Source organism: Pseudopodoces humilis, chromosome 3 (genome assembly GCF_049639895.1).
Source record: "Pseudopodoces humilis isolate 2021_Gansu_Grassland_sample_001 chromosome 3, ASM4963989v1, whole genome shotgun sequence".
NCBI classification, from domain to species: Eukaryota; Metazoa; Chordata; class Aves; order Passeriformes; family Paridae; genus Pseudopodoces; species Pseudopodoces humilis.
In genome coordinates this window covers 37,901,049-37,915,104 of record NC_142202.1, presented here as the reverse complement: position 1 = coordinate 37,915,104, position 14,056 = coordinate 37,901,049, and the positions used below count along the sequence as shown (strand labels likewise).

Below are 14,056 nucleotides of genomic sequence, written 5' to 3'. Positions count from 1 at the left end.
CCACAACTGACTTGGTCAGCCTCTCACTGCCAACTAATGATGAATGAGTGCAGTTTAGGAGCAAATTAGTACCCAGCTTAATGATCCACATCTCCCAATCTGAATGAGTAATGAGATAAGAGGAGAGGATGCTGATTTAAACCTGGTAAACTGGGGACAGGGATTCAACCTGGGCTTACTCTCCGAAGCAAGGCAAAAGTGTGAGCTTTTAAACATTACCACATATTTATTTTTTCATTACTGTACATGATATGTAAAGGGATTTAATAGCTGTGCTTGACATTACAGGATAGTTTATACATGTATAAGGACTTTTAAAATAGGTCATTTGACATGTTTTTCCATAGACTACAAACTCTGTGAAGCCAAGAACAAACTGATAGGTGTCATCTGTTGTATCAAATATATTCATGGCAGAATACATGAGGACAAAATGTATTGATCAAATACCTGGGCTAGTTCTTTCTGTGATTAAGTTAAAAAGGCTTTTTATCATAAGAAGAAAAAGAAAAAAAGAAGAGCCACTCTAATGACTGATTGTTCTTTGTGGAAAGATGTAAATAATAAGTACTTTTTAAAGGCATGTTAACTTCTTTCCTTGTTTTGATTCTAACTATTAAAACTTGTCCTTTTTTTCTGTTCAGCTCCACCCCTTTGTTCAATATGGGGAGCAATATTTTTTGTTACGAATTTGCAGTCATTTAAAAAAAAAAAATTCCAGAGATCAATTTTGTAGTAAACTTTACTGTGCAGCTAGGAATTCCTTTGGCATAACTGAAATGACAAATAGTGGGAATGAGTGGCTGAAGAAAGCAGGTACCATGGCTGGTAGCTGAATTTACACTTACCAAGCTGTGGTCTTTGGAGATGAATGATTGTAATGATCAGTCTACAGTAGCAACCTAGACAGGTGAGTGAAGAATAACCTTTATTTTTCTGTGTGTAGATGGCAAATTTAAATATACAATTTAGAGGCAAAGGTTTAATTAATTGATTAAATTAATATTATTTAGTCTGACATGCTACACAGCTATTCCCTAATTGAAGCAGTAAACACTATGACTTCAAGTCTTTCTGAAGCCTGTTATTTTTATTTGTTATGCTGACCACATGTTCCTGCCCTGATTTTGTTTTATTTGCCCTCCTTTGAATTCTGAGGAAAAGGGTTTTTGGTAATTTTCACATCACAAGAGCTCCTTCCAGAAACTTTTGCAGGATTTGACTGCAAAAATAATATTTTTGAAGTGAATGCTTAGAGACCAAAATGTAAAATTTTACCAGACAAACCTGGGGAGAGGCTAACTCTTGTTATGCTGTACTGTACTATAAAAGCAATATACTTAGGTAGTATGAACTGCTGCACTTGATGAGACAAAAACCCTTATGGCCTGGCAGTGTGTCTCCACCAAGGGTATCATTTGCTCTTTGCAGAAGCATGTAACAGGACATCCTTCTCCCAGCTCACCCCCACTCCTGTGTGAGTAATGAAACCCATTTCTGACTGGTCTGGAGATGCATCTAACTTGCACTGTTTTTTTTAGCCAACAGTGTGTTTCTCTGTGAGAAATTCAGAAGTTTGAAAGTCATTAACAAGCTGAAAAAAATACAAAAATGGATCCAAATAATCTTCTCATCAAAGAATTCCCAGTTTCTGTCTTTGCAGACAAAAGTAGCAGAAATGCCTTTTCTCAGTTTTTTCGTTTTTGTTTTGTTGTTGTTTTTCTTGGGGTTTTTGTTTGTTTGTTTTTCTTGTTGTTTCTTTGTTCTGAAAACATTGTGTGACTTCTGGTATATAAATAAAAAAATCTCAGCACAGGACTTTGATCCCATCTCATCCCCTCCTAATTTGCACCTGTGCAATATCTGGAACAAAGTGCTTTATTAAACACAATGTAAGTAAATGAAACTGTGATCCATAATGATTGCATGTCAGCAGATACATGTATAAGATGAAGACATAATGGTTGGACTTGATGACCTTAGAGGTCTTTTCTAACCTTAACAATTCCATGATTCTCTGATTTCTACCTGAAAACCAATGAATCGGTAAGACATATGGGCTTGTATGACTCATCTGCTGAACAAGAGAATGCATCATGATTTCAGATTCCAGAAAGCCAAGAGAATATTTGGAAGTATAAACAGAAAACAGAATGGAGGGGCAATATGTTTTTTTCTCTGCTTTTGACACTTGCATGACTGGAACTAGTATAGCACAGTTTTGAAGTCTAAACTGTTAGAGGGTTCAGGAGAAGAGTAATGAGAATCCTATAAAAGTGCACATCATGATTGGTTTATATTTGTTTTGGCATCTGTGGATTGGAAATTTGGTAATGTGGGAATATTAGATCTTACCAGCTATCTTAGGATTTTAGCTCTCATTGTCTAGAAAGTGCAACCCAGCAAATACAAATACCCCACATGGATTTTAACATGCCAGGAAATCAACTACCAATGCAAGTTATTTTATCTTACAAGAATTCTCCATATTTGTCCATTAAAAAAAAATATAGAACATTTTTCTGAAAAATGAAGATAGAACTTAAACCTAGAAGTAGTATGGATAGTGCTAGGCAGGAAGTCAGAATGCAAAATCACATTCCCTTCCCTTTTAAAATTAAGACTGATGTCAAGCAAATTTGTAATATGAAAAAAATAGAGCTAGTTCAACAGCATCTGTTTTCTGTAAGCTGACCTGAATGTTGTTACTTATGTAATTCCCAGGTTAATCCATTATCAGCTGGTTTATTATTTTGTCTGAATTGAGTAGATGTGGTCATCATTTAGGTTATTTTATTTTCAACTTTTAAATAAGTGTTCATCTGGTCAGTTCCAAAAAAAAAAAAATCGTGGTGTTCTTTAGGTAGACTGTTACAAATGCTTGCATGCAAGGCACCTCTGTTTCTTTATTTTTCCATGTTCTTCTGTTCACAGAAGAGTTAATAAAGTACTGGTATATACTGACTTAGGTGTGCCAAGCTGTAAATTCTAGCAAAAAGAGGGATTGATTGTTTTCTATCTTGTTAGGAAATGCTCTGCCAAAACTTAATATATGTTAAAACTTCTTGTCTTTCCAAATAATGCAAGTATCAGTTAAGGCAGATGAAACTGTCATTACCAACACCTCAGTATTGTTAGCGATGCACGAAGTGATGAACTGGTGCCTATTCGATGTAAGAATCTGACTCCATGAAAGAGACTGGAAAAAACACTTGTAAGGGAAAGCCACAATTTAGGGTGTGGCTAGTCAGATCTGTGCATACATCTGAGACAAGCCCTGATGAACAATAAAACCAATATCAATGTAATCATGGAAATTGCCAACATTGTTAAATAGTTTTTGAATAGTATTCTGATGACTGTGTGTTAAAAATTCCTGTGACCTGCAATTGATATTATACTTTATTATCACTCTTCTACTCAAAAAGTCTAAAAGGATAAAAATTTTTATGTTAAATTTGTTTGAAGTAAATTAGTAGTCTAAACTCCTGAAGTACTGTAAAATCACTTCACAGTTTTATAGACCTTATAATCTCAAATTAGATCCAGGCTGGACAGGGTTATGGTGTACATCTACTTCCCTATTTGCACGTGGTGTTAGGCTGAGTGTCACTACCCAGTACTGAGCTGAGAACAACTGCAGCTATTTCCTATCCCTTTTTGATAATTTCATCAAAACATGAGCACTCATCCATTCAAAATGGCTTCCAGCATGGAAAGAACGTTTTTATTGTCTGCAAAAATGTGAAGCCCGGACCTAATATTGCTTTTCTGTGTTACAAATCCAAATATCTAAGAATTTACTATTCCCTTAAAAGAGATAAAAAAGGATTTCTAAAATTTCTCATGTCAATTCACTGCATTTTTTTTCAAAGGAAACTAATTAGTATAAAGATTTTTTTTCCCCCCTTTGTCATGTAGACAAATAATTTATGGCTTAATGATAACATTTATTAATTAATGACATATACCTTAGATACATGGTATTGTAAATCAGTAGTTTGGAGAAGGATAATCAGTATTCTGTGCGATTTACATTTAGAAATTAGGCCTTTTTTTCTAGAGTTATCAAAATTTTGTTCTAAAAATAAATTCCCAGTGTTTATACTGACCTTTCTTAAATTTCTTGAAATATTAATACAGTATTTCCTGGTGCTTACATTATTCTTATCAGAGTCTTCTTTCACAGACATCCATTTGAATAAGATTCATATTTCTGTACAAGAAAAAGTAGTAAATTACTTAATATGCAACCAATGGATTGTTTCAGTCGACATATTCTAGTAACTAGTTAGGTTACTATTTATTTTTGGATTTCATGCCCTGACAGTTTACTTTTGTTTTAGAATTAAACTACTTTTAATTTAAATGAAAATTCATCAAGCAGCACATTGTGATTTAGCCTATATTTGATTCAGATTTTTTATAATATATTATTTTGCAAATTTTTAAATATTAAATACAATATTAATTTGAGGATCAATCTACACCCAGAAAAGGGAAGGTATTAATTTATCTTTTTAAGAAATGCAGAATAAAATACCAACTGAGAAATAATGTACTAGTCCTGATTTTAACCAATAATTTCTGGGAAGCAAGGCTGCATTTGCCTTCATTACACACTGTAAATTTACTGTATGTACAATTCTGTTTTCAAGTTCAAAACAAATTTTTACAAAATTCCTGCATTGACAGCTGTCTCTGCCAGTGATTAGGTCCAGCACATTGCTAATTGCTGTCACTGTGCATTCATTACATACATTAAATTGTTAGACTTTCACTGTTAGACCTTTTATCTTAAATTTTCTGTCAATGTACAATGCCATAACCTGATGCCATGTTAATTGCACTGATGTGTTGTAGTCACAAATTTGAGTTCATTGGCCTGGGACCTCATTTAAAAGAGAAATAGGAATGAAAGCACTTGTCTTCTTCCTCTCCATTTTTCCTTTCTTATTTGATTGTTTTATGCTACTGTCCCTGTCCTGAATCTCCTTTGTACTCTTCACTGCTTCCATTGTTTTTTGTTTTGCCAGCTACCTTTCATGGGTGTTCCATACCTGGGAGACGTTCTACCCACTTTTAGTCCCTCCTGCATGTTTTGGTTCTTTTTCACAAGATTTTGTCGCATGGATGCCTCCTGACACAACAATGTGTGCAGCTACACACCTCTTTGTTCCTTGGTAGTCACATTGCTCACATACTTGATGTAAAATGCTCACACCTTGTGCCTGACTAGATATTCACGGCGTTAGAACATGTTTTTCAAAAGTAACCATCTTTTAAGTATCTGCATCTCAGGTCTAAAAATCCACATGTATTAATAGAAGAGTATAGCAATAACATTTTCATAGTGCAAAGACACATTGGATTTAACTCAATTGTACTAAATATTTCCTATGTATTGAATGAGAATTTTTCAAAAAATTTAAGTTCCCAACCTCTCTGATAAGTGTTGTATGACAGAAATTGTTGAACTGTGATCCATGTTTGAATCTGTGGGATCCAGATGGGTTTTTATTCATGGTCCAATGAGACAGCGGTTAAAGTGCTCTAGCTCCACTTGTTTTTGATTTCTGAAATATATTGCTGTCATAGAATCATGGAATTGTTTAGGCTGGAAGAGACCTTAAGGTCATTAAGTCCAAAGGTTAAGACATCACTACCAATTCCACCACTAAACTATGTCCCTAAGTGCCACATCTGAACTTTAAATACCTCCAGGAATGGTGACTCAACTCCTTCTTTTGGCAGCTTGTTAACATCAGTATATATTAAATTATCCCTCTTGATGCTGTACTTCCTTGGATTATTCTCTATGAGTACGTTCAAAGGTAGGGAAGGCATGCCCCTAGGAAAACGCTTCCTGTTAAAAATAGGATAATGTTTCTGAAACAGTACTCTGTTTTTTGATGTGCAGCAAAAAGGAGATTGTTTGGATACAAACCACAAAATCACAGAATTGCTATTATGTGAGATCAAACATATTTCCTATCTAAATCTAGTTCTCTTTTTTTAATACATTACTGTTTTGTATACAATAATTCAAAAGAAGAAAAAATGTCCTTATTACAGGAATTTTTATTTAGAGAAGGAGTATTCCCCTTTTCAAATAATCACCCATGTACCTCTGTCTGATTCTTCTTCAGATTTGTTTTCTGGGCAAGTTGACAAGAATGGTAATGGTATTTTCTCCTTTGATCTTCATTGGAAAAAAATAGTTCCCAGTGTCAATTCAAGGGTTAATTGGAGAAGAGAGGGAGAATTTTCAGCCCAGAAATTAACTATTACTAATTCTGTCAACATTTATTTTAAGAGAGTTAAGCTTAAGAAAACTATTCAGCTTCCAGTAGGGTTATAAAAATTTGTCATTACAAAGTCCTTGGAAGTTTGCTCTTATGTATATTTTATCTTCTGTTAGGGTTATTAACCCTTGACAATTCACTGCTGCAATACTTTCAAATTCTATTTATAAAAATTGATATCCCCTCTTCACCTTCTAGCAACAGCAGAATGTGATTTTATAAGACATTAGCATAATGGAACCTTTTCAATAAAATGATAAATTGAGCCCATTTCAGAAAACAGAACGCACACTTGATAATTTATTGCAGCCAGTGCCATGCTAGAGACCTCATTCATATCATATGCTTTTAACACTGATGAGAATGGTGCCATTTTCCCATCACACCTTGCATGTCTGTGAAATTAATTTGAGAGGAAAAATGTAAAAAATGCTCTTTTCTAATAGAGGCTAAAGCTCTTCCGGGAATGCTTATCTCTACATGACATAATTATCTCTCATGAACGTGTCTAATTATTGTTTTTAAAGGCCCTTCCATGTTAGTTGAACAGTAGTAGCATTGCTGACTCCCCTATGTCAAGGGGTGAGGTGTGTATTCTTACAATGCATTTTGATTGTTTATGGGGGACAACATGAATGGACTTTATTTGGCACTTTTGCAAGTGCGTCATTTTATATACTTTATATATACTTTATATATACTTTATATATACTTTATATATACTATATATATACTATATATATTCTTTATATACTATATAACATGGAGATGACATTTGTAGGTGGAAAAAGTTATCTACTGATTAAATAAAACTATGTATTTTATGTTTTCCAGAATAATTGTTGGCATGAATTTATTGCTGATGCTGCTAGGAAAAATAGGAAAGTAACACTAAGGAAACATCTCTTATGCATAAAAACATTGATAATAGAGTTTTAGGGTGATTCTTTTTTGACAGGAAGAGCCCAATTATGAAGCACAAGTAAAAATCATAAAATCATAGAATGGTTTGAGTTGGGAGGAGCCTTAGAGATCATCTAGTTCCAACCCCTCTGCCACGGACACCTTTCACTAGACCAGGTTACTCAAAGCCCCATCCAACATGTCAGGGATGGGGCATCCACAACTTCTCTAGGCAACTTGTTCCAGTGTCTCACCACTCTCACAGTAAGGAACTTCTTTCTTATATCCAACGTAAACCTACCCTCTGTTATTTTAAAGCCATGCTCCTCTGTTCTATCACTGCATGCCCTTGCAAAAACTCCCTCCCCTACTTGTTTGTAGTCCCCTTTAGGTATGGGAATGTTGCTATAAGGGCTCCTGGAGCCTTCCCAACTCTCTCAGCTTGTCTTTACAAAAGAGGTGCTCCAGATCTCTGATCATCTCCTTGGCCTTCTGGATACATTCCAGCACATCTGCATCCTTTTGCTAGAGGGCCCAGAAGTGGATACATGACTCCAGGTGGGGTTTCAGGGGAATTCTTGTGAGAGTACAAGGGGAGGATCACCTCCCTTGCCCTGCTGGCCATGGTTCTCTTGATGCTGCCCAGGACGGAGGTGGCTTTCTGGGCTTTGAACACACGCTGCAGGTCATCTTCTCATCCACCAACGCCGCCAAGTTCTTCTCCTCAGGGATGTTCTCAACCCATTCTCAACCCATGCCCAGCCTGTGATTGTGCCTGGTTTTGCCCTGACTCACATGCAGGACCTTGCACTTGGCCTTGTTGAATTTCATGAGGTTTGTGTAGATGGATCTCTGAAATGTCAGGGTCCCTCTGGATGGGATCCTTTCCCTCCAGTGTCTAGACTGCACCACAGCACTGCACCATTGTTCATGTTACCAACAAAGGTGACCCATGAGGAACACCACTTGTCACTGGTCTCCACCTGAGTGTTTCATTCTACCTGTCCATGCCTTTGCCTTCTGCCACTTGGGTGGTGTGTCTGGAACTTACTGGCAACAACTGAGATAAAAAAGCTACTGAGTATCTCAGTCTTCTCCATGTCCTGGGTAATCAGCTCTGCTGTTTCTTTTTTGAGCAGTCACATTTCCCCCAGTGTTCTTTTTATCACTGGCCTACCTATGTAAGGTTTTCTTGCTGTCATTGACATTCCTGAACACATTTCAGGGCTTAAGCTGTCCTGATCTGATCCCTGGCTGCTTGGACAATCTCTGTGTACTCTTCCAAGGCCACCTGTCCTTGCTTCCATTTTGTGTTTCAGTTTGTGCAAGAACTCTGTATTCATCCATGAAGGCCTGCTGACTTCCTCTGTGATGGGATTCATCACTCCTAATCTTGGCAGAAGTGATCCTTGAATATTATCCAGTCTTCTTGTTCCCCTCCTTCCTCCAGGGCTTTATCTCATGGCATTCTAAGAATGTCTAAAATTCATTCAAAAAAACTCAGTAGCTGCTGCCACTGTGCAGCATAATGCTTGCACTATATGGTCGCTGTTATGAGCTCTTAGCACTCAAAATGACAGGAATCATAGTCTGTGCACAAGTCATGTGCTCAGCATTCATTAAAGTCATTGGGAGCTCTTCTCACACAGCAAGGACATTGGGAGAACAGACCTATTAAAAAGGCTTGATCTACAGAAAGTAATTACATGGAGGAGATGAAGAAATTCTGTTGATAGTAGAAGATAAAAAAACAGCTTTGCAAAACACACCCTTCTTTCTCCTTATAAATACAAATAATTTTGGTGGGACTAAATTTGAACTTCTGTGAAAGAAACACAGAAGGGGAATCTGGAAGGGGAAGACATTCTCTGGTTTTGGTGCGGTGAGTATTTTTGGTTTTGTTTTGGGCTTTTTTTTTGGCAGGGGGGCAGTTTTGTTTGTTTGTTGTTTTGTTTTTTTTTTTTAAAGGAAAATTATCATCGTAGGAAAATGGACAATTAAATCAGAAGTTCTAATTCCTATTCACAGAAAAGCAGAATTAAAGTCAGTTCATGCTCCTACATGTGCTGTGCCAAAAGTCTTTAGGATTTTACATCAGCTTTGTTTTAGTGAAAATTTCACATTTTCAGCACTGCATGAGTGACCATTGTTAGCAGTGCCAAGGTAGTGACCTTCATGTCCATTCACAATTCTCTTCACAGACTGCCAACTGGGATTTCAGTTGTTTTTATTAATTCTTTGTGCCTGTGTTTTTTTGTCTTTGTGTTTGTTTGCTTCTTTCTTTCTTTATTTTAGAGAATATCTAATAGAAACTGAGATTCTCTCTCAGCTTTATGTGGATTTCCAAATACCCTTCAGTGGAGGGTTTCTTTCCTCCTACTCTGAGATACATTGAACCTTTTGCTTAAACCTTTTTCCTTCTTACACATTGGTCATGAAACAACACTGCCTACATTATGCCCAGCAATTAAGATTTTATTAAGAAGATGCATATTTAGCAACATTTATCATTGTTTGCAGTTGATAAATATTTTCTACAAATTTCTGAAATCTTGGTATTATTCTATGGGATCTATTGGCACTGGACATAAAGTTTGACCTAGATAGGTCAAAGCCATCACATTATCAAACTGAAAGGAAAATAAACTAAGAAAATGTTTTCATTTCATCTGCTTTTTGCGTAGGAGACAGAATGCTACAGTGGCCTGCAAGCGAAACAAGAATATTTCATAGCTGGATTACATGTGCTGTGGCACCAATTTTTTGTGCAGCTACTGTCTCAGAATCACAGTTTTCTTAGTGAGGTATCCAGGATCTGGAAGTTCTATTTAATCATCAATCAAAATACCATTTTCAAATGCTAGTTCAAAAAAATATGAAACTTTATATGTACTGATACACCTGAAACTGTATCTTACAACCCCATCTGCACTGTTGACATCTCTGTGAGTATTCAGCCTTAGGTCTTATCTTGAGAACATGACATATTCTCTGAGTCTGTAATATATTTTCAGTTATGTATTATTAATATATTAGGAGTTACAGTCAACTACTGCTATAACTGGTATTTGCAGATGGATTCTTCAGATTAAGTTTTGACAGTCTGCCTGCCTGTAATGTTTTCTGCATTTCTGGAATAGCGTATCTGCAACTACTTTGCAAGTCCATGCAAAATGCAAGGCCATGTGGTAGAGATTGAGATATATATATGTAGTTATGTTAGTATTTTAACTGTCCTCCCACTCAACAAAACATAGGTTGAAATATCAAAGGTGGCAGCTGTATCCTGGAGCAAAGTGCCCCAGAGGTCCTTGAAAGCCACTATGGCTGCTGAGCACCGTCAGTCTCCTTCCAAGCTTCCATGATGTGCCCTGCTGGTGCAACAGTCAGTTCTGTGGGTCTTGACATTTACCCGTCAAAAGACAGGAATAGAGAAAAAGAAACATATGGATATGGATATGGATATGGATATGGATATGGATATGGATATGGATATGGATATGGATATGGACATGGGGTCTTCAGGTGCAGGGTGAGTGAACAGAACATCATGCTCCAAGATGAGGCAGTTCATCATATACTGTATTCATTGATGTTCAGCTTCCTGCAACACTGCACAATTTGTCAAGAATTTTATTGTAAACCTGGGTATCCTGGTTTTCAGTGTTGGATGATTGCCTTTTTGCTATGAAGGTGGTTTAATCAAAATCGTAAAATGATCAAAAGTTCACTTGAGCAACTAAAGTACTAGGAGCCACAGTTCCTCTTTTTGCTCTTTAGCTTTGTCACACAATAAATACTCAACATGTATAACTGGAAGAAAACTCTAATTGGCAACAGTTGGTTTCTGATTTAAAGGTATATCACTTGGAAACCAAACCTTTTTCCACTGCAACTCTGCTGTACTAGTTAGCCTCCACTAATTATTTTTGGAGTAGCTGAATTGAACATAAGTACTGTTTTAAATTAAGTCTGTGCTGGTGATATGGCCAGGTGAAGGTCATGATTAACATTATCAGGGATTTTTCCTAAGCAAATCTTAGATCTCTTCAAAAGAATGTTGTGTTTATTCTAATAATAATGAAATAAATGGCAAAATCTCCACTATCTTCAGCTGTGAAAGTTTAAAATCTAAATTCCTGATTTGATGCAGATTAGTGATTATGGATATTGCATTTTAATCCCACTTGATACCCAAAATGTGATGAATAGCTATAGATCATCTTATCCTGGTTTCTAAACCCTGTAGCACTGTTCACAGTACTTTTTAACTGTTATGTATGTTAACTTGTTTGGAACATTACAAGGGCCATAGCTGAGCTAATATTTGACTTATACTGAGCAATGTCTTCTTTATAACTCTAACCATTATGAAGTATTTAGGATAGAAATGAAGAAAACCTGTTTCAAACAGAAATGTTATCAGTCCTCAACATTTTGTCTCCTAATTTGTAATAGAAATTTTTCAGGTCCACTAAATCTAGGGGTGTAAATGTGAACAAGCTCATTTTATATCTGCTATCCAGGCACAAAGATCTGTGTTTGACCAGCAATATGTAGATAAATAAAACATCTTCATGAAACATTGCCAAATCTAAAAACATCTAACATTCTGCTTTTCTGCACAATCTCTTTCATATTTCATTTTGCTACCCCTATTCTCCTGTAGCCCCCTCTGGAGTCTCTTTCCCTGGCGTATAAATATACTATAAATAGAGCAGAAGTGCAAGGTTGATTGCCTCCTGCAAAGATGCATAGTAGAACAGGAATCTGCATTAGGTACTGGAGATGTAGATATAATACCTTGATTGTTTTCTAGATTATCATAATTCTTCAAGAGAATCAACGGGAGATCAAATGCTTACTTATGAAGGAGGTTGGGAAGCATTGGGATGAAATCCTTTCTTTTTAGAGTCTGCAGGAATGTCACCTACTTTATAGTGTGTGTTGGGAATTCAGCACTGGAAAGGAGAACCCTTCCAGGACATAACTTTGTCAAACTGTGAAAAGCATTGTATGGAAAGAAAAACAACAAACCAGCTTCCTTAGGTTTATATGAAATGGCAGGTGGGGAACAGGCTTTTGTAGAGATTAAGAGGTATCAAGTACATCTCAAGTTGAATGTACAAAATAGTCTTTAAGCATTTCTGTCTAACTTCTACAAAATCAATTTGTTTACTTGATTGGCACCTCAGGGAGCAACTGAGAGTTCAGCTGGCAGCCTCTGGTTTGGTGTCACACTAATTGGGAGTAGGGTAGCAAGCAGCTGCTAAAGCTCTGTGCTGTACCTAGGGTGGTGAGGAGTGGAGGCTCTACAGGTCATGTGGTAGGAATGCTAACATGGGGCAGAGGGCGCTTTCCAAAACTGGCAGGTTGAAGAATGACAGCAGGACTTGGTTTAAATTACTCTTGAGCAGAGAATTGCCATGCAATCTAGTCTCTAAAATTAAATGAACATTTAATAATGATGTCACATTTGAAGACACTGTACATATAGTACAAAAATATATAATGATTGATGAATCAAAGAACATATTGGTAAATGAACCATATGTATAATGATAATATCTCTTACTGAGGAAGCTTGCAGGGCCTACAAATTACTGCATTCTCACTTCATCATAGGTTTGCATTAACAGGAAAAGGGGTAATTAAGAGTTAAAGTGACATATATCTCATATATCTACTTAGAAACTTCAATATCAGCTCAATTCATTCTGATAGAGAAGCTATTTGATTCCTTGTAGATAATAAACTGTGTTTTCCTCTTGTTTGTGAAGATGATCAAGCTGACAGGTTTATTTGGGTAGAGCCATCCCAAAGGGTCTCCCCCTTTGGGGGAAGACCTGAAGGATGAGCTGAAGCTCAAAGCTTTCCTGTGTAGAATTGTGCATCTTGGCGTAGCAAGGGGCATCACTAGATCATAGGTAACATCACCGTGCTGTGAGGAATTTTTAGATGTGTTGAGGCATCTGTAAGAGTTGCAAGGATAGGTTTAGTTGGTATCACTGTTTCAAAGTCTGAGACTATTATTTCCATGCTTCTTATCAAATAACAGACGTAGATGCTCAGCAGACTGTACATGTAAACATGTCAGTGAGGATTACTATGATTCCATTTTCTGCACATTTAACTTTAATGAGATGAATCTTGCTGCCTTTCAGCTAATCTGTGGATAGGGAATTCTGTTAGGCAATGCAAAGCTAAAGGCGTTTTGAGGTTTAAGCTCTGAGCTTAGAGTGCACTTTGTCTTTCTCTTTGTCTTCTTTTCCTTCTGTGTTTTCCTTCCTCTACAGAGGGAAGTTAGCTCTTAGCATGCCACAACTGAATTACTTTAAAGATCTGCTGTTTATTGCCCGTTGTTTAAATACCTGGGCTGGTTTTAATAGTCTGGGAAAACTGTATCCCTATTTCCCAAAACCTTTTGGTCAATGGTTTAAAGAGATAAAGAAACCTCTTGAATTAGGTTTGTATTTTCAAAACTGTCTTCTAAATGCAAAAAGGTGTTGCTGCGTATACAACATTCCAGTTTAGAGCATATGTGAACAGGGTATGTGAAATTCTAAACTGACCTTTTTCTTAAAATCATTCTTACCCTTTACAATATAGTCCTGGTATTGCATTATATAAATGTGATGCAATGACCATGCCATTGTGTTGAGATAACAGAGCACAGTGAAGTGCCATTTTCACTCAGTCTCTGCCATTTTTTTGGACAAGCCTTCAAGAGAAATATTGTCAATATATTTTCACTTGTGAAACCAGCTAAGGGGCTCCCTCAAAATATTACTTTTACTGAAATAATAAGTTACTTGTGTCATTAAATAGTGCATTTCAGAAACTAAATA

General features: G+C 36.4%; 1 protein-coding gene across 2 annotated transcripts in view; it reads left to right on the top strand.

Annotated features, from left to right (window-relative positions):
- PRKN (parkin RBR E3 ubiquitin protein ligase) overlaps positions 1-14,056 on the top strand; it is a 693,701-nt gene that overhangs the window by 227,861 nt on the left and 451,784 nt on the right. The gene's annotated exons all lie outside the window — the stretch shown is intronic.